This window comes from Pituophis catenifer, unplaced genomic scaffold (assembly GCF_029215685.1).
Source record: "Pituophis catenifer annectens isolate HBS135680 unplaced genomic scaffold, rPitCat1.0.hap2 SCAF_7, whole genome shotgun sequence".
NCBI lineage: Eukaryota > Metazoa > Chordata > Lepidosauria > Squamata > Colubridae > Pituophis > Pituophis catenifer.
In genome coordinates, this window is record NW_027256887.1 from 82,485,853 (window position 1) to 82,505,101 (window position 19,249).

Below are 19,249 nucleotides of genomic sequence, written 5' to 3' on the forward strand. Positions count from 1 at the left end.
CCAGGTTGCAGTACCAAGGAATCTGCAGGATAAGGTCCAGAAAGTCAAGATGGCAGTTATGACCGTGTTTCCCCAAAAATAAGACCCTGTCTTATATTTTTTTGAACCCTGAAATAAGCGCTTGGCCTTATTTTCAGGAAGGTATTTTGGAGTGCGTGGAGGAAGATGAGGCTCCTCTTGTCGTCTTGCCTGATTTCCAGCTCTGTGTTTAAATATTTTCGGGGAGGGCTTATTTTCGGGGGGAGGCTTATTTTAGTGCATGCATTCAAAAGCCCGATTGGGCTTATTATTTATTTATTTTTATTTTTTATTTATTTTTCATATTTGTATACCGCCCTACTCCCGAAGGACTCAGGGCGGTGAACAGCCATAATAAATACAAATACATATAGAAGTTAAAAACTATTAAGAAACGGGATTATCAGGGGATGGCTTATTTTCGGGGAAACAGGGTAGGTAAGTCCCCGATTTACAACCACAATTGAACCCAACATTTCTGTTGCTAGGTGAAATATTTGTTAAGTGAGATTTGCTCCATGTTATGACCTTTCTTGCCATGGTTGTTAAGTGAATCACTACAGTTGTTAAGTTCATGACACAGTTGTTAAATGAATCTGGCTTTATTGACTTTGCTTGTCAGAACGTCACAAAAGGTGACCCATGAGAGTGCAGAGAAGAGCAACAAAGATGATTAGGAGGCTAAAACATACGAAGAACGGTTTCAGGAATTGGATATGTCTAGTTTGATGAAAAGAAGGACCAGGGGAGACATGATAGCAGTGTTCCAATATCTCAGGGGCTGCCATAAAGAAGAGGGAGTCAAGCTACTCTCCAAAGCACCTGAGGGCAGGACAAGAAGCAACAGATGGAAGCTAATCAAGGAAAAAGCAACTTAGAACTAAGGAGAAATTTCCTGACAGTTAGAACAATTAATCCGTGGAACAACTTGCCTCCAGAAGTTGTAAATGCTCCAACACTGGAAGTTTTTAAGAAGATGTTGCATAACCATTTGTCTGAAGTGGTGTAGGGTTTCCTGCCTGGGCAGGGGGTTGGACTAGAAGACCTCCAAGCTCCCTTCCAACTCTGTTATTCTGTTCTATTCTATGACCCAGGGACACCGCAACCTTCATAAATATGAGTCAGTTGCCAAGCATCTGAATTTTTTTTTTAATTTGATTTATATGCCGCCCTTCCCCGGAGACTCAGGGCAGCTTACAAGGCGTTAAGCAACAGCCTTCATACTTTTGTATATTTATACAAAGTCAGTTTATTGCCCCCACAATCCGGGTCCTCATTTTACCTACCTTAGAAAGGATGGAAGGCTGAGTCAACCTTGAGCCTGGTGAGATTTGAACTTGCAGTAATTGCAGGCAGCTGATGTTAATAACAGTGCTTTAGTCTGCTGCGCCACCAGGACACCGCAACCTTCATAAATATGAGTCAGTTGCCAAGCATCTGAATTTTGTTTTGTAACCTGGGGAATGTCACCACAGTTGTACTCCAAAATTTCCTTTGCCCGATCTCCCACCTCTGTGCAATGCACTGTAACATTTATCCTAGTCGAAAGAGACAGGTGCCAACAAGGGTTAACCAGCGGTGCCAGCTTGGAACGGCGACAGACACCGGGGCCTCTTTAAATAAGAGGAAGTAAATATTTCAACCCGGTCCTCCTCGGCTGCCCGCTCCAGTTGCCTCCTCAGCTTGACCGAGATCTAAAGTGACAGATCTAAAGCGACAACGACATCAGTTTCAATGTACACCACTCACCCAGGACATGACTTCCGTAACACAAATGCTATTTACATGGAGCGTGTAGCTGGAGTGGGAACTTGGAGCATGCCCGGCCGAGGCACCGGCCTGACAATGAGAGACGGCTTGGGGAAAACAACAAAAGGAAGTAAATGAAAAATCTGACCCTTAGAGAACCCAGCTCTTAAATGTAACATGGCTGATGCAGCTTCCTGTCAGGATCGGGTCATTTCCAAGGGGGGTGGGGTGGGGGAAGAGTCTTTTTAATTGCTAATGTAAGCTAAATAGCAAATATGACCAGCGTGTCATATTATGTGGCCTAGGAGAAAAATCGGTGACAGCAGAGAGGAGATATTATCAGACAAGGAAGTTAATACAATTCTTTATTGGCCAAGTGTGATTGGACACACAATGAATTTGTCTTTGGTGCATATGCTCTCAGGGTACATAATACCGTACATTGATATTGATATTGAAGACAAGATACATTGGTCAAGAATCATAAGGTACAACTCTTAATGGTAGTCATAGGGTACAAATAAGCAATCCAATCATGCTAGGAAACAATATCAATATAAATCGTTAGGATACAAGCAACAAGTTACAAGTCATAAGTGGGAGGAGATGGGTGATAGGAACGATGAGAAGATTAATAGTAATAGTAATGCAGACTTAGTGAATAGTTTGACAGTGTTGAGGGAATTATTTGTTTAGCAGAGTGATGGCGTTTGGGAAAAAACTGTTGTTCTGGTGTGCAGTGCTCCATAGCTTCATTTTGAGGGTAGGAGTTGAAACAGTTTATGTCCAGGATGCGAGGGGTCTGTAAATATTTTCACAGGCCTCTTTTTGACTCGTGCAGTATACAGGTCCTCAAGGAAGGCAGGTTGGTAGCCATTGTTTTTTCTGCAGTTCTAATGATCCTCTGAAGTCTTGTGTCTGTCTTGTTGCACCTCTATAACCAGACAGTTATGAAAGCGCAGATGACAGGCTCAATAATTCCTCTGTAGAACTGGATCAGCAGCTCCTTGGGCAGTTTGAGCTTCCTGAGTTGGTGCAGAAAGAACATTCTTTGTTGTGCTTTTTTGATGACGTTTTTGATGTTGGGTGTCCATTTTAGGTTGTGAGATATGGTAGAACCTAGAAATTTGAAGGTCTCTACTGTTGTGTTGTCTAGTATTGTAAGCGGCAGTAGTACGGGAGGGTTTCTCCTAAAGTCCACCACCATTTCTATGGTTTTGAGTGTGTTCATTTCCAGATTGTTCCGGTCGCACCATGAGGCTAGTTGTTCAACCTCCCGTCTGTTGTTCAACCTCCCATGATTGTCCTCACTGTTAGGAAGTTTCTCCTTAATTCCAGGTTGCTTCTCTCCTCAATTAATATCCAACCATTGTTTCCTGTCCCGCCCTCTGGTGCTTCATAGAATAATTTGATCCCCCCTCTCTTCTTTGTAGCAGCCCCTCAAATATTGGAATACTGCCAGCTGGGAAATTCTGGGAGTTGAAGTCCACTTATCTTAAAGTTGCTAAGGTTGAGAAACACTGAAATTATAAACACACACACGCACACACACATACACACATGCAGTGGTGGGATTCAAATAATTTAACAACCGGTTCTCTGCCGTAATGACCGGCTGGATGGGCGTGGCCATGGTGGGCGTGGCCATGGTGTGTAACAGGCTGCACTCGGCCTCCTGTACCCACTGGGAGCAAAAACGGGCCACGGGGGGGGGAATGCGCCCCCTGTGCCCCGTTTTGGGCCTAGAAGGCCTCCCTGCACTTACCTGGGAACCAAAATGGGGGGGTATGGGGACTCCTGGAAGGGGCGGGGCAGGAAGGAGTGGGGCCAGCCAGAAATTTAACTGACAACTTGCCTGAACTGGCTGAATCCCATCACTGTATATATATCTGGAAGAAATTCAAGAGGAGACCAAATCCTAAAGAATTGTCACATGACCATCAAGCCACGCCCACAAAATAAGCCACAGAACCGGTAATAAAAAAATTTAGAACCCACCCCTGGTATAGATATGTATAATTGTATAGGAATAAGGTATAAATTATTATTATTATTACACTATGTTTAAATAACGTATAAGGTATAAGGAATATATTATTATATTATCATTAGTATATTATGTATTAGTTTTAAAGTGTTGGAAGATGCTTGAGACCAGTGATGTCATATCTATGTCCAATGTTTTTTAATTTTGAACTACTAATAAAAAAGTTTTAAAGAAAAAAACATTCATTTAATGACCACGGCATTCACTTAACAACTGCTACAGGAAAGGTTCTAAAATTAGATGTCGTCATAATGTGGCCTGCTTAATGACTGTGATGACTTTTGCGACCATAGTGTTGTGCTCAATGATGGTTGTAAGTTAAGAACTACCTGTGTAAAATCACAATTGGTCACTACTAAACCCAGGATCCTTATACTGCATTACTGTGAGCCAATCTGGCTGCCTCTTCATTGTTAAATGAATTTAGTCCCTATTGTGGGGTTAATTTAAATCGACATTCTTCATTTTTTAAACATACTGTGTTTCTTAGATGCTTTGTTCTTTTCCTTAGGGTTGGTTGTAATATAAAGGCGAGTTTAAAATCAAAGGCATAATTAAGACAATACATTAAATCACGGTGGAGTGTATTTCTTTAACATGTAATAATGATCTCGCTAAGATGTTAAAATTAGATTAATTCATACTTTTATTCTCGGAATGATAACTGTCTATTAGCAATAGATTTATTGAGGATTAGCAACGGAACTGTATCTGTTTCACGATTGTTAATCCTGAATGAAGTTTTTTTTGTAAAATTATTAATTGGCACTCAACTAAGGGATTATATTCGCTGTGCTGTCACACAGTGAGCAGAAAAAGGCTTCTGGGGTGATTAAGTAAAAAAAAATAATAATAACAATCTCAAAGTGGAACAGTCAAAAGATAAATACTATACATTTAAATGTTCTCTTATCACCTACAATAGAAAAATAAATCCAAGACCACTCCCTGCTTTGTCGTGTTATGATTTAGCCGTTTCCATAGAACCGTGATGGCGAACTTATGGCACGCATGCTCAAAGTGACACACGAAACCATGTCACCCAGCACGCGCAACCTTGCCTGTTTGTCTTCCGGGTTTCTGGTACGCATGCGTGCGCGATGATCAGCTGTCCTTTGTGAGCGCTGCAGTGCCGAAAACCGGTGTGCACATGCACAAAAGACAGTTGATTGTCAGGTGCGCATGCACACCAGAAACTGGAAGTTTGGCTTTTCCGGAGCGCGATCCCTTAGTGTGCGCAGCAGTGCCAAAAACCGGCCTGCACATGCGTGCCAGCCAGCTGATCGTCGGTCACACATGCACCCTAGAACCCGGAAGTTCGGCTTTTCTGGAGTGTGACCCCGATGAGCGTGCACATGCGTGCGCGATGTTTCTGCACGACCTTTTTGGCACTCAGTGCCGAAAAGGTTTGCTATCACTGCCATAGAACTACTTATGGCACATTCAGTAATGTACATATCAGTGGTGGGTTGCTCCTGGTTCGCACCGGTTCACAAGAACCGGTAGTAAAAATTTGTAGTAGTTTGGAGAACCGGTAATAACATTGGCTGGCCACGCCCCCGAACCAGTTCCCGGCCCGGTCGCCGCTCGCTTACCCTGCCCACATCATCAGAGGCTTTTTTTTTACTTTTAAAAGCATTTTTTCTACAACCTCTTCGGCCGAAAAAATGCTTTTAAAAGTAATTAAAAAAAAAAGCCTCTGATGATTGCACGGCTCAGCTGGGATCATCAGAGGCTTTTAAAAGCATTTTTTCTACAACCTCTTCAGCTGAAGAGGTTGTAGGAAAAAAAATATTTTTAAAAGCCTCTGGCGATCCCAGCTTAGTTGCCCGATTGTCAGAGGCTTCTAAAAGCATTTTTTTCTGCAACCTCTTCGGCCAAAGAGGTTGTAGAAAAAAAAATGCCTTTAAAAGCCTCTGGCGAACCCAGCTGAGTTGCCTGATCGTCAGAGGCTTCTTAAAGAATTTTTTTCTGCAACCTCTTAAGGTTGTAGAAAAAATGCTTTTAAAAGTAAAGAAAAAAAAGTTGGCCACGCCCACCCAGTCACATTACCCCCCACCAAGCCATGCCCACAAAATAAGCCACACCCACAGAACTGGTAGTAAAAAAAATTAGAACCCACCCCTGGTACATATCTGAGATGAAAGGAGAAGTCCAATTTTGGTAAAGTTGGTATCGGACAAGAAAATGGCTTTCCAGAAAGGCAGTGACTTGTCAGAATGTGCTGTTCCTCTACTGATGGACTCTAGCAAGCATGACTAAACATACCATGGGAAAGATTTCCATGCTTTATTTGGTGTGATAAATCAAGGTTTGTGGGGGGTCTCCCAGGAGCTTTCTGAGCTTAGTGGTTTTCTTGCTTGTTTGATCACCGATGATGTTACTTAGCATGATAAGGAAACGTCCACAAGAAAACTACCAAGCCCAGAGAGCACCAAGGACCCTACACTTGAAACCTGAGCTAGAAATATTCTGCAGAATAAAGAAAAGAAGAGAAGAGTAGAACAGAGTAAGAATAGTAAGCAGAGAGCAAACCCTTCCTGCACTGATAATGTTACCTAGTTGGGTAATGAAATGTCTGCAAGAAAATACCAAGCTCAGACAAGCACCCAGTACTCCTGAGCTACACATATTCTGTAGAGTAGAGTAGAGTACAGTAGAGTACAGTAGTAAACAGAGAACAACCCCCACTCCTTTCTTGCACTGATAATGTTACCTAGTTGGGTAATGAAATGTCTGAAAGAAAACCACTAAGCTCAGAGAGCACCAAGAACCCTACAATTCAACCCTGCGCTACAAATATTATCCTCTATCAAATCAAGGTTTCTAATTGGGATGTGTTAAGGCAGAAAAAAAGTCCAATGTTCTACATTAGGCGCCATTCTAAACCATTGTCTAAAAATCATTTCAGAAGTTTGGAGAAATTTCCCACCTCATCCCATCTAGCTGAAGTCAACCAGAAGACTGGGAATTTCAAGATTTGACAAACTCACAATTTGAGCTATTTAAAATTTTTTTTAAAAAAAGTATTTGGGATGATTGACAGATGCTATTTAGACCTGTTGTGGAGGTCTTGCAATTTGGTGATCTTGCAGTCTTTCTCTTTCTTTCTTTCTTTCTTTCTTTCTTTCTTTCTTTCTTTCTTTCTTTCTTTCTTTCTTTCTTTCTTTCTTTCTTTCTTCCTTCCTTCCTTCCTTCCTTCCTTCCTTCCTTCCTTCCTTCTTTCTTTTCCCACTTTTATTGCTTTTTTATAAATAACTCAAAGTGGCAAACATCTCCAATGCGTAAATTGGAGGAATGCACTTTCCTCCTCCTATTTTCCCCACAACAATCCTGTAAGGTGGGTTGGGCTGAGAGAGAGAGTGACTGGGCCAAAATCACCCAGCTGACTTTTATGGCTAAAGTAGGACTAGAACTCTCAGTCTCCCAGTCTCTAAGCTGGCACCTGAACCACTGCACCAATTGGCTCTACACAAAGATCCGAAAGCAAAGCAGGATGAAGACGAAGGAAGGACATTTAATTGTTCTTACTCCATTTGGTTCTTGCTGTTTTTACCTTAAAAACACTTTTGTTGTTTTTACCTATAATTCCGTTCCACTTTCCCCCTAATCTGTTTTCTCTTCCCTTCTTGAATTGCATATTTAAATACGTAATTATGCATATTTTCTTTTAAAATACTCCCTTCAGATAAGAGCTACTGCAAAATGCTTTCTTCCCAATTCACAGTTCTATGATAAAGTTTCCAGTCTAGCTTGACTATATTAGCGAGCTGGGTCCCACTCCCTCCCCGAAACGATTCTCTGCAAAACATTATCCCCCCTTTGTGCGCACTTGCCTACATACATATATTTCAAGAGACAATATATCCCAAAACACCTATTTCAATATGTAGTCCATCTTATTTTATCTTGTCTTTTTTTTAAAAAAAACAAAAATAAAAAATCTACAGATTAATGGAGAACTGGGACGAAACAGAGCTGGGGGTTACTGCCTGTGAAAGTGACCTGGATCAGAAATAATCCACCTGTCAATCTCTTGCTGAGGCAACAATCTCTCCCATTATTGGTGACACTCAGGTAAGTTTGGGGACAAAGGGCCGTGGGATGGAATGGAGCTGTTTGGCTTTGCATGCTTAACGACGTCGCCTACCGGAAGAAGAGTCAATTCTGGTGCTTTCTACCCGGTTTGGTCTCTGATTTGTAATACAGGTAGTCCTCAACTTAGAACAACTGGATCTAGAATTTCCGTTATTTATTTAAGGTGGCTGTTAAGTGAGTTGCACCCGATTTTATGACTTTTTTTTTTTTTTTTGGCCAGGGTTGTTAAGCAAATCTCTGCAACTGCCAAATAAATTTTGCAGTCGCTAAAGGAATACAATGGGGAAAGTCGCAAATGACAATCATATGACCTCAGGATGCTCAGGGGTGAAATCCACAGGTTCTGACAGGTTCTGGAGAACCGGTAGCAGAAATTTTGAGTAGTTCGGAGAACCGGGAAATGCCACCTCTGGCTGGCCCCAGAGTGGGGTGGGAATGGACATTTTGCAATATCCTTCCGCTAGGAATGGAGAGGGAATGGGGATTTTGCAGTATCCTTCCCCTGGAGTGGGGAGGGCATGGAGATTTTGCAGTATCCTTCCCCTGCCACGCCCACCAAGCCACGCCTACAGAACTGGTAGTAAAAAAAAAATTGGATTTCACCACTGAGGATGCTGCAACGGTCATAAATACATGTTGGTTGCCAGGCGCCTCAATTTTGATCACGTGATTGTGGGGATGCTATGCAGGAAGTGTGAGAAGTGATCCTCGCTTTTTTCAGTGCCATTGTGACTTCAGACAAACGGTTGTAAGTTGAGGGCTACCTGTATCATTTGCTCTAAGGGCTGATGATGGGCCTGATGGACTGAAGCATACGGAGGTTGCTTATCCTGATTTTTAAAGAGACCAAGGAGTGAATTTATCCATAATCTAAATTGTGTCTAGATTGCAACCTTCGGGACAAACCTGTTCTGAATTCTCTCCAGCTGAGCTTGTCCGTCACTAGAAGAAAAAAGGTACCATTTTACCACGTTCTGGATATGATTCATTAAATTGCTGCAGACTCTGAATAAATGCCAGCTCCATTCTATGGAGGGCTTGGAATGCGCGTCTGAATTAGTTTCCTCTCAATTCCTCTCTGAAAATTCCCCAAAAAATTCCTCTCAGAAAATTCCACAAAAAATTCCTCTCCGAAAATTCATTTTCTGAATTCTCGAGCCTGAAATAGTTATGAAAAGTGAGGTCAGTCGGAATTTTTTCTCTGCTGTGATGTTTTGTTATCGTTGTTTTATTGTGGCTTTGTACCGTAGGCTTCTCGTCTACTGGTGTAGCGTTCACTGAATTTAAATTATTAGGTGGCCTGAAAGCATAAATGAATAAGTTAGCAAAATTAATGAACTACCTCACTGTGTGTTGGAGTATTCCGAAAACTTTTATTTTGCTGACATTGTAGAGGAATACTGTATAAATTTTGTTGTGAGTTCAGAACTTAACTCTTAGGGGAAAAAGCCTATAAAAGTTATTTTAATATTTGGATGTTGATGTAGCTTTGTCTTTTTAAAGGGTGGATGGAGGTTTTTGTTGCTGAATGTTGAATGCACAGGAAGATCACGTTAAAACCCTATTCTTTGTAAATTAAATCAACTTTTTTATGTAGGAAATGAAGGTTTCTGCGCTTTGTGATTTTAGGACATTCACTTTATTTGCTTGAATTAAGTCATTGTATTGATTTTAAATTCCTTTGCAGTTTCATTCTAAATCTGAAACATGAGTGGAGAGTAAGATATAAAGAGGAATGATTGTATTGTTAGTAAAAAAAAAAGATTTTAAAGATTTTTTTTAGTGATTTTCAAAGAGGGTAAAAGTACAAATGTCATTGGAGTGAGATCTGTCTTTGCCATTTTCTCACATGAGAGAAAGATCTGGAGAAATATATATTAAAAAATTGTAAATTTGTCTTTTTTGTTCTGAATTAAATTGACTATGAGCCTCTACAAACCCAATCAGTAAAGGGATAATTTTTTTTTGCATTTCCATGTAGTTACCTGGATTTTTGCAACCTAGCTCTAGTTATGCTTACATCAGATTCTGTGATGTAGTTATGTGTATCTATGAAAAAGAGAAAGAAAGCATAAGGGGGTGAAAACCGGATGAAATTTGAGTAACGGCTCAGTCTGAAACCAGAAACAAGCCAAAAACCTCACATTGAACTTGCATATTTGTGATTGCATTTCATCAATTCTACAATTCTGTATGCAGATCATGTCTAATTGCGAGGGCTTTGTATAGATGCAAGAAGTCTTCGACTTACGACCATAACTGAGCCTAAAATTTATGTTGCTTGGTGAAACATTTCTTAAGTGAGTTTTGCCCCATTTTACGACTTTCCTCGCCACAAGTTCTTAAGCGAATCAGTGCAGTTAATCACCCGGATGTTAAGTGAACCTGGCTTCCTCGTTGACATTGCTTGTCAGAAGGCAGCCAGAGTTGTGAACATGAACTGGGGACGCTGCAACCGTCATAAATACGAACGAGTTGCCAAGCGTCCAAATCTTGGTCATGTGACTATGAGGATGCTCCAACAGTCGTAAGTGTGAAAAATAGTCATAAGTCATCTTTTTTTCACTGACGTTGTGACTTTGAATGGTCACTAAACGAACTGTTGTAAGTTGTTCTGCCCCAGCTACGGACCTCAAAGAGCGCAGCACACACAAAGTCTGTACAAACCTTAGTTTACTAAATTAAATCAGTCTTTTTCAAACAAAGGCTGTTAATTAACTTTCTTAACAGCCTACAAGAATCCAAAGAATAAATAATCATAATCTTACTTGGATTGGCAGAAAGCCCAAAAACAATTTGCAGGACACTGATAAAAAAACTAAGATCCAGACGCGAAGGAGAGTGAACGAAGTTGTTCCCTGCAAATTGCCTCAGTTGTCGTCCTTCCTTAAATAGGCTAAGGGAATGGACAATTAGCCCCAACCCTTACTCTCGAGACCTCCTCCTGAGGAGCCACTCCTGCCTTTTGGCAGCTCTGCGCGCCCGTGCATCGGGAAGAGGCTCCTCCTCTTCTTCTTCTTCTTCACTTATGGGAGCTTCTGGAGGTTCTGAAGGCCCTGGCTGAATCCCTGCCTCTGGCACCACATCTTCTCCAGCCTCCTCATTGTCCGACTCGAGTGCCAGTTGCACAGGCTGCTGGCGCAGCACCACACCAGCCTCCTCGCTGTCGGAATCAGCTACTATCTGCACAGGCTGCTGACGGGCCACAACACAAGTCGACGACTACCTGTATTGGTTAGATTTGTATTTTGCCTTCCCTTTAGGAATTTAAGAAGGCATACACAACACATTTTTCTCTATTAACCCCCCCCCCCGCCCCAGTCCTTTGGGTGCTCTACTCTGAAAGATAGACTGTGGCTGTAAGTAAGACTCTCTAGTTCCAATTCAACACCTAATCCTCTACACCGCACTGACCCTTAGCTCTGTGGCTGATGCACTGTCTCCTAAATGTAAGACTTAGTGTTCATATTCTGTAAAACCCTGATTATTTTAACCCTAGTTTATTGATTAAATGACAGTTGGCTGGATTTGTACTTCATAGTAAGCTACAGCCCATGCATTACAGTGGCCCGAATCAGGCAAAAGGCTAAGCTGAAACTGAAAAACAAAGTAAATTATATTTAGGGCAGTATGCCAACCCATCATAGGAATCTGACAAAGGCCACAAGAACACTATGTGTGTCGTGGCTGGGCTAACGTCAGTGATGGCATTTATGTCATTTGCACAGTGACATCACAGCACTCATTCACCCCTCTTCCTGAGGGGTGTTTACTGTGTTTTCCCGAAAATAAAAGACCCTGTCTTATATTTTTTTGAACCCTGAAATAAGCACTTGGCCTTATTGCCATGCACTCAAAAGCCCGATTGGGCTTATTATCAGGGGATGTCTTATTTTGGGGAAAACGGGGTAGGTTTATTGTGGCTACACACAAATTACAATATCAGAAGTATTGCAGCTTTGGAAGTTTGTGGGTTTACATTCAAAACACCAACATGTCGATCTGTATACCGTGTTTCCCCGAAAATAAGACCCGGTCTTATATTTTTGGGGGCTCCAAAATAAGCACTAGAGCTTATTTTCGGGGGATGTCTTATTTTCCCCCCATGTATCGGATGCCCACTTCTTCTGCTTGCTTGCAGCTGTAATGGAGCAGACAAGCCGAGATACGGTGGGACGGAGTGGGTGGCTGGCCGCAGGAGGCTTGTCTTCGTGTTTCTCAGCTTTCCTGCGGCCCACGTGGTGCATCAGGTTCCCCTTCCTTTCTCCTGCGCCTCTACCTGCTGCTGGTGCTGCCGCGTGAAGATGAGCATCCTGCCGCCGCCCACTTGCTCCAGCCCACCGACTCTCGGCTTTCCCACATCCCGTGTGGCGTGTCTGGATTGCATACTTTCCCCACACCTCTAATGCTTGGACAGGCTATCAACTCACCTGTGCTGCGCTGGCTGCGGCTGCCACCGAACAATCGGCCCCCATGCAATTGCCACCTCAGGTGCTGGCCATGCCTCCCCCCGATGATGAACTTAACTAGGGCTTACTTTGGGATAGGACTTATGTTGGGAGCATGCTAAAAATCGGTGTAGGGCTTATTTTTGGGGTAGGGCTTATTTTTCAGGGGAACACGGCACCGCTTATCGTGGGTAGCTGTTTGTTAATCAGAGTAGTCTTACTGAACTGGAGGAGATCACAGGTGATGGATGGACATACAAGACTAATGTTGAGAAAGGCAAATGCACAGGGAGGGGTCGCTGGAGAAAGATGCAGTAAAGGGTCTTTGGTACTCTCTGAGCTTGGTTGTTTTCTTGAAGATGTTTCATTACCCAACTAGGTAATATCATCACTGTAGGTGGGAGTGTAGTTGCTATTCCCACTCTTTTCTAGCATTGATGATGTTATCTACTAATGAAACATCTGCAAGAAAACAACCAAGCTCAGAGAGCACAAGGAACCCACAATTCAATCCTGAATACAAGACCCGGTGGCCTATACAAGACCCAGTGGCCTAGAGGTGGAGCTCTTGCCTCACAATCAGGAGGTTGTGAGTTCGATCCTAAGTAGAGGCAGATATAGGGTCTCCTGCTTTGGCAGGGGGTTGGACTAAATGATCTAGAAAGTCCCTTCCAACTCTGTTAATCTTCTCTTCTATTGAAAACTGACATGAAAGCCCTTTCAGTAAATTAGCTTGTCAAACAGAAGTTCAAACTAAATCAATTTTCCTAAACGTCCTAGTGTTTCATAAGCAAGATATTTTTGAAATTTTTGATATTTTTGAAAGGCTATTGCTTAACGCGTTGTAAGCCACCCTGAGTCTCCGGAGAAGGGCGGCCTATAAATCAAATTTAAAAAAAAATGGGAGAGAATTAAATCCTTAGTTATTTGGAATGCTGAAATCTCAGTTACAAGTGTCAGGAAGATCATCAGAACAATAGCAGAGCAGAAGTCTTGGAAGCAGAAAGTCACAATTTCAATCCTTGGTATTGAACTGACCAAGGCTCTTATCTCAAATTAATGTGTAGGATCATTGAATCGGGGAGTTGGAAGGGACCACGAGGCTGATTTAATTCAATCCTTCTTGCAGTGTGCATGAAGACCAGTTAAACCTGCATTGGGAAGTGGTTACTCAGCCTCTTCTTAAAGCCCTTCAGAAAAAGAAATGGAGAACTCTTAACCTTCAGAGATAGACTGCTCCATTATTGCATAAATTTTTGCATCAATATATTTTCCCCTGATATTTAAAGAAATCTAGGTTATCTGCTGCTCATACCCATTATTTCTGAGTGGCAATGGAGATAGTTTTGGATCATCTTCCATATATAACTTTTTTAAATATATTTGAAAATCAATATCATAAATATGAGCCAGCAGTTTGCAGCAGCTGCCAAAAAAGCCAACACAGTTATAGGCTGCATAAACAGGGGGATAGAATCAAGATCACTTGAAGTGTTAATACCACTTTATAATGCCTTGGAAAGGCCACACTTGGAGTACTGCACTCAGTTTTGGTCGCCACGATGTAAAAAAGAAGTTGAGACTCTAGAAAGAGTGCAGAGAAGAACAACAATGATTATTAAGGGACTGGAGGATAAAACAAATGAAGAACGGTGGTAGGAACTGGGTATGTCTAGTTTAATGAAGAGAAGGACTAGGGGAGACATGATGGCAGTCTTCCAATATCTCAGGGGCTGCCACAAAGAAGAGGGAGTCAAGCTATTCTCCAAAGCACCTGAGGGCAGGACAAGAAGCAATGGGTGGAAACTAATCAAGGAGAGAAGCAACTTAGAACTAAGGAGAAATTTCCTGACAGTGAGAACAATTAATCAGTGGAACAACTTGCCTCCAGAAGTTGTAAATGCTCCAACCCTGGAAGTTTTTAAGAAAATGTTGGACAACCATTTGTCTGAAGTGGTGTAGGGTTTCCTGCCTAAGCAGGGGGTTGGACTAGAAGACTTCCAAAGTCCCTTCCAACTCTGTTATTCTGTTATTGTCTACTCTAGAGCTGTGGTGGTGCAGTGGTTAGAGTGCAGTACTGTAGGCTACTTCTGCTGACTGCCCGCTCACCAGCAGTTTGGTAGTTCAAATCTCACCAGGTTCAAGTTTGACTCAGCCTTCCGTCCTTCCGAGGTTGGTAAAGTGAGGACTCAGATTGTTGGGGGCAATAGGCTGACTCTGTCAACTGTTTAGAGAAGGCTATAAAGCACTATGAAGCGGTATATAAGTCTACGAGCTATTGCTATTTGGTCTTCCAATATTTGAGGGGCTGTCACAGAAAGAGGGGATCAATTTATTCTCCGAAGCATCTGAAGGAGAACAAAAAGCAATGGATGGACACTAATCAAGGAAAAATCCAACCTTAGTACTAAGGAGAAATTTCCTGAAGGTGAGAACAATGAATCCGTGGAACAACTTGCTTCCACTTTTCTGAAATATTATAAGGTCTCCTGCTTGAACAGGGAGCTGGATTAGAAGACCTCAAAGATCCCTTCCACTTCTCTTATTCTGTATTCTGTTCTCCACACTAAATATCCCAAGCTCCTTCACCCTGTCTTCATAGGATACGACTTCAAGTCCTAGCATCATCTTTTTCATAACTCCTAATATCCTTGTTCTCCTTTTTTCCTCACAACAGTTTTATCAGATTAAGTTTAAATGACCACTCAGTAACTGTGATGAAATGGAGACCCGTAGCTGGGTCTCACCAGTCTAGAATTCTAGCTATTCTCTCACATAATCTTTATGGATAAATAGCTCATATAATTGCTATTTCGGCTTTTATGGCTGAATTGGCGAGAAACATCAGTGTAGATATTCTGGCTATTAGCCCCCAATTGGTCCCCTAAAATCGAATCTCCCTCTGATGAATGAGGAGGGTGGGGGATGAAGAAAGCTTGTATTTATGTTAGCTTAAAAGCAATTTACAATGTTGATGGCTCCCAACCATACTGAGATTCTTACTCACTTGCATTTAAATTTAATTAAAGTGAAATGCAGTTTATATGATTGCTCTCCAGGCATGTATTTCATATTTTACTCTCTGAATCATATTAAACACCACACAGTTTGGAGAGAGAACGGGAGAGAGAGAGAGAGAGTGTGTGTGTGAGAGAGAGAGAGAGAGAGAAAGGGAAGGAAGGAAGGAAGGAAGGAAGGAAGGAAGGAAGGAAGGAACAAAAGGAAGGAAGTTAAAAGAGACAAAAGTAACAGAAAAGTGAAAAAGAAGTAAAGGGTGGGAGGGACGGAAGGAAGGAAAGAAAAGAACAAAAGGAAGGGAGGAAGGAAGTTAAGTGAGAGAAAAGTATTAGAAAACTGAAAAAGAAATAAAGGGAGAGAGGGAGGGATGGAAGGAAGAAAAGAAGGAAAAGAACAAAAAAAAGTAAGTTAAAAGAAAGATAAGTAATAGAAAAATGAAAAAGAAATAAAGGGAGGGAAGGAAGGAAGGAAAAACAAAAAGAAGGAAGGAAGGAAGGAAGGAAGGAAGGAAGGAAGGAAGGAAGGAAGGAAGGAAGGCCTCTGAGTGCTCCTTCCAAGAGGGCAAATCACAATTGCTCACCTTTTTTATGAAATCAACATTAACCTGATGGCTTAGTTCCATGTGTGTGAACACAGCTGCATGTGACTGCTTGAAACGTGGCTGCACTTAGCTTCTGAACTTCTCCACCGTCAAGTATTCCTTAACTTGTTCGAGAAGGCCATACAGATTAAAAAAAATACATGCTTAAGGAATCAGTTCTCCTCTCAACCATGGAGCTACATCTTGCCTACCTCGCAGGGACATTGGGGAGATAAAATGAAGAAAGGCAGGCTGGTTTGCAAGCCAAATGCAATAAAGTAGGTACAAAAAACGATAAAAATGAATCCATGATGACTCATAAACGTTTATGGACTAACCCTTGACTGCCATCTGTTGCTCATTCCAATGTTTACAACCCTGATACAGTTGCATTCATTCAATAGAACACACTCCCTTGTCCTAGGAGGGATTTGCAAAGGCGTTAGACCCAATTGAGTTAATCTGTGCTGGACAACGGCTGTTATGAGGTTTCTCATTCATCCGGGAAGGAACTCCTTGGAACTGAACAGGGCTTACTTCTAAGTAAACCTATTTTGTGATTGTGTGTGTGATAAGTCTTCCACATCTGGAAGGCTGCATCCAGTTTTGGTCATCATTACAAAAAAGGTGTCGAGACTTTGGAAAAAGTGCAGAGAAGAGCAACTAAGAGGATTGAAGGCCTAGAGATTAAAACATATGAAGAACGAGGAACTGGGTATGTCTAGTTTAATGAAGAGAAGGACTAGGGGTGACATGATAGCAGTCTTCCAATATCTCAGGGGCTGCCACAAAGAAGAGGGAGTTAAGCTATCCTTCAAAGCACCTGAGGGCAGGACAAGAAGCAATGGGTGGAAACTAATCAAGGAGCGAAGCAACCTAGAACTAAGGAGAAATTTCCTGACAGTGAGAACAATTCATCAGTGGAAGGACTTGCCTCCAGAAGTTGTGAATGCTCCAACCCTGGAAGTTTTTAAGAAGATGCTGGATAACCATTTGTCTGAAGTGGTGTAGGGTTTCCTGCCTAAGCAGGGGGTTGGACTAGAAGACTTCCGAGGTCCCTTCCAACTCTGTTATTCTGTTATTGTCTACTCTAGAGCTGTGGTGGCGCAGTGGTTAGAGTGCAGTACTGTAGGCTACTTCTGCTGACTGCCCGCTCACCAGCAGTTTGGTAGTTCAAATCTCACCAGGTTCAAGGTTGACTCAGCCTTCCGTCCTTCCAAGGTTGGTAAAGTCAGGACTCAGATTGTTGGGGGCAATAGGCTGACTCTGTCAACTGCTTAGAGGAGGCTATAAAGCACTATGAAGCGGTATATCGGTCTAAGTGGAATTAAGGAGAAACTTCCTAACAGTGAGAACAATTAACCAGTGGAACAGCTTGCCTTCAGAAGTTGTGGGTGCTCCATCACTGAGGCTTTTAAGAAGAGACCGGACAGCCACCTGTCTGAAATTGTATAGGGTTTCCCAAAGGTGCCTTTTCAAGAGGCAACTGCAGCCAAGAAGGTTTCACACCCATTTGCACTATTCAAAGTGACCCTGAGGACAAAGATAAACCTCAAGGACTCTCTAAAAGACCAGCAAATGACCAGCTGTCTGCAAGGAGTATAAACCCTTCCATTCCCCACCATCCATCCAGAGCTGAAGAAGCTTCCTGACTGAGAAGCAAAACGTCTTCAAAGAAAAAACAGAAAGTTCAGTTGCCTCTTGAAAAAGCTCCTTTGGGACAACCATGATCTGGATGACTGAGAATCTCCATAGACATTTAGCAAGGTATAGGGTCTCCTGCTTGAGGCTGGACTAGAAGATCTCTATGGTCCCTTCCGACTCTACTCTGCTTGCTTTGCTAATGTGAAAAGGATAGGGGAGAAGGCTCTATGTATGTGTGAATGCCTATCTGAATAGGGATGCCCCCCCCCATAAGACCCATTTCCCCGAGACGTAGTAGGGGACTGGCAGAGACCGAGAGCTCGGACTGCTAAGGCAGAACGCAGCTGTGCTTTGTTTATGCTCAGGCTACAATAAAAAAAAAGGGGGGGGCAATAAAATTCGAGATGTCAGATCTCCACTTTACTTTATTTATGCTATTTCCTCTGAGCTCTGTCACCCGGCACATTAATCTCCACGGTTCCAGCAAGAACAGGACAGATTAAAATATCGCAGCTCAAAATAGGAGTCAAACGGAAGGAGATTCATCATCGCCTCTATTACCAAAAAAGAAAAAGAGAGAGAGAGAGAGAGCCAAAAGAAATATGTAAAATAGGAACGCCAAAGTTATCCTGGACTCATACTGTTCCTCCTTTGTGGTTTTTGGGGAGGGGAATGGGGAGGGGGGTGAGGGGACAAAATCTGTGGCTTTCCTGGAGTCAATGATGAATTATGCAAATCGCAATTCCTTTAAATAACTGATTCATCGCTTTTGGGGTTTCCCTTTTTTTTTAAAGCTTACTCAGAGGGTCCGCGGGGATCAAACCGCTCCCAACTCTTTGTATTTTAAAAGAAAAGGATAATTTCGAAACCCTGTGCTGTATATCCCTCAACTGCAGTACTCCTTACTTATATAAGTAAGTAAGTGGTCAGTGATACTATCGCTTTCCAACGTGCAGACAGAAAGAAATATTGATAAAACCCCATAGTTCGCTACTGCAACATATTCTATAGGGCAGCTTAACTAAATAAAAAAAAATACAGATAATCCTGTACAGGGAGTCCTTGATTTACAAACACAATTGGGACCAGAATTTTCATTGCTAAATTGTTAACTGAGTTGCATTGGATTTTTATGACCAGCTGGGTATATATCGGCTCAGTATCTGATAAGTCTTCTTCCATTACTTCTTGTCTTGCCCTCAGGTGCTTTGGAGAATAGGTTGTCCTCCTCTTCTCTTTGACAGCTCCTCAAGTACTGGAAAACTGTTATCATGTCACCCCTAGTCCTTCTCTTTGGTAGACCAGGCATATCTAGTTCCCTCATCTCTCAACGTCGGATGAGGAGAGGACATCTTTCTCCTTCCATCCTGGCCTCTTTTTACCGAGGCACGATTGAGAGTGTTTTAACAAACGCATCCCTGCTTGGTTCGGTGGCAGCAGCACCTGAGATAGAAAGTCCCTACAGAGAGTGGTAAGGACAGCCGAGAAGATTCTAGGAAGCTCACATCCTGTTATATAAATTCAAAATAAAATAAAAATAAATAGATAAATAAATTCAGGATACTGCTTAGACGCGCTATGTGCTTAGAGCTCAAAGCATTGTTAGAGACCCCACATGCCCACTTCACGGTCTGTTTCTGTTGCTCC

General features: G+C 42.2%; 1 protein-coding gene across 1 annotated transcript in view; it reads left to right on the plus strand.

The window, feature by feature from the left end:
* SOX5 (SRY-box transcription factor 5) overlaps positions 1-19,249 on the plus strand; it is a 1,010,028-nt gene that overhangs the window by 124,253 nt on the left and 866,526 nt on the right. Inside the window, exon 2 of the mRNA XM_070946983.1 lies at positions 7,765-7,891. The gene's annotated coding sequence lies outside the window, so the exon portion shown is untranslated. The remainder of the gene's footprint in view (positions 1-7,764; positions 7,892-19,249) is intronic.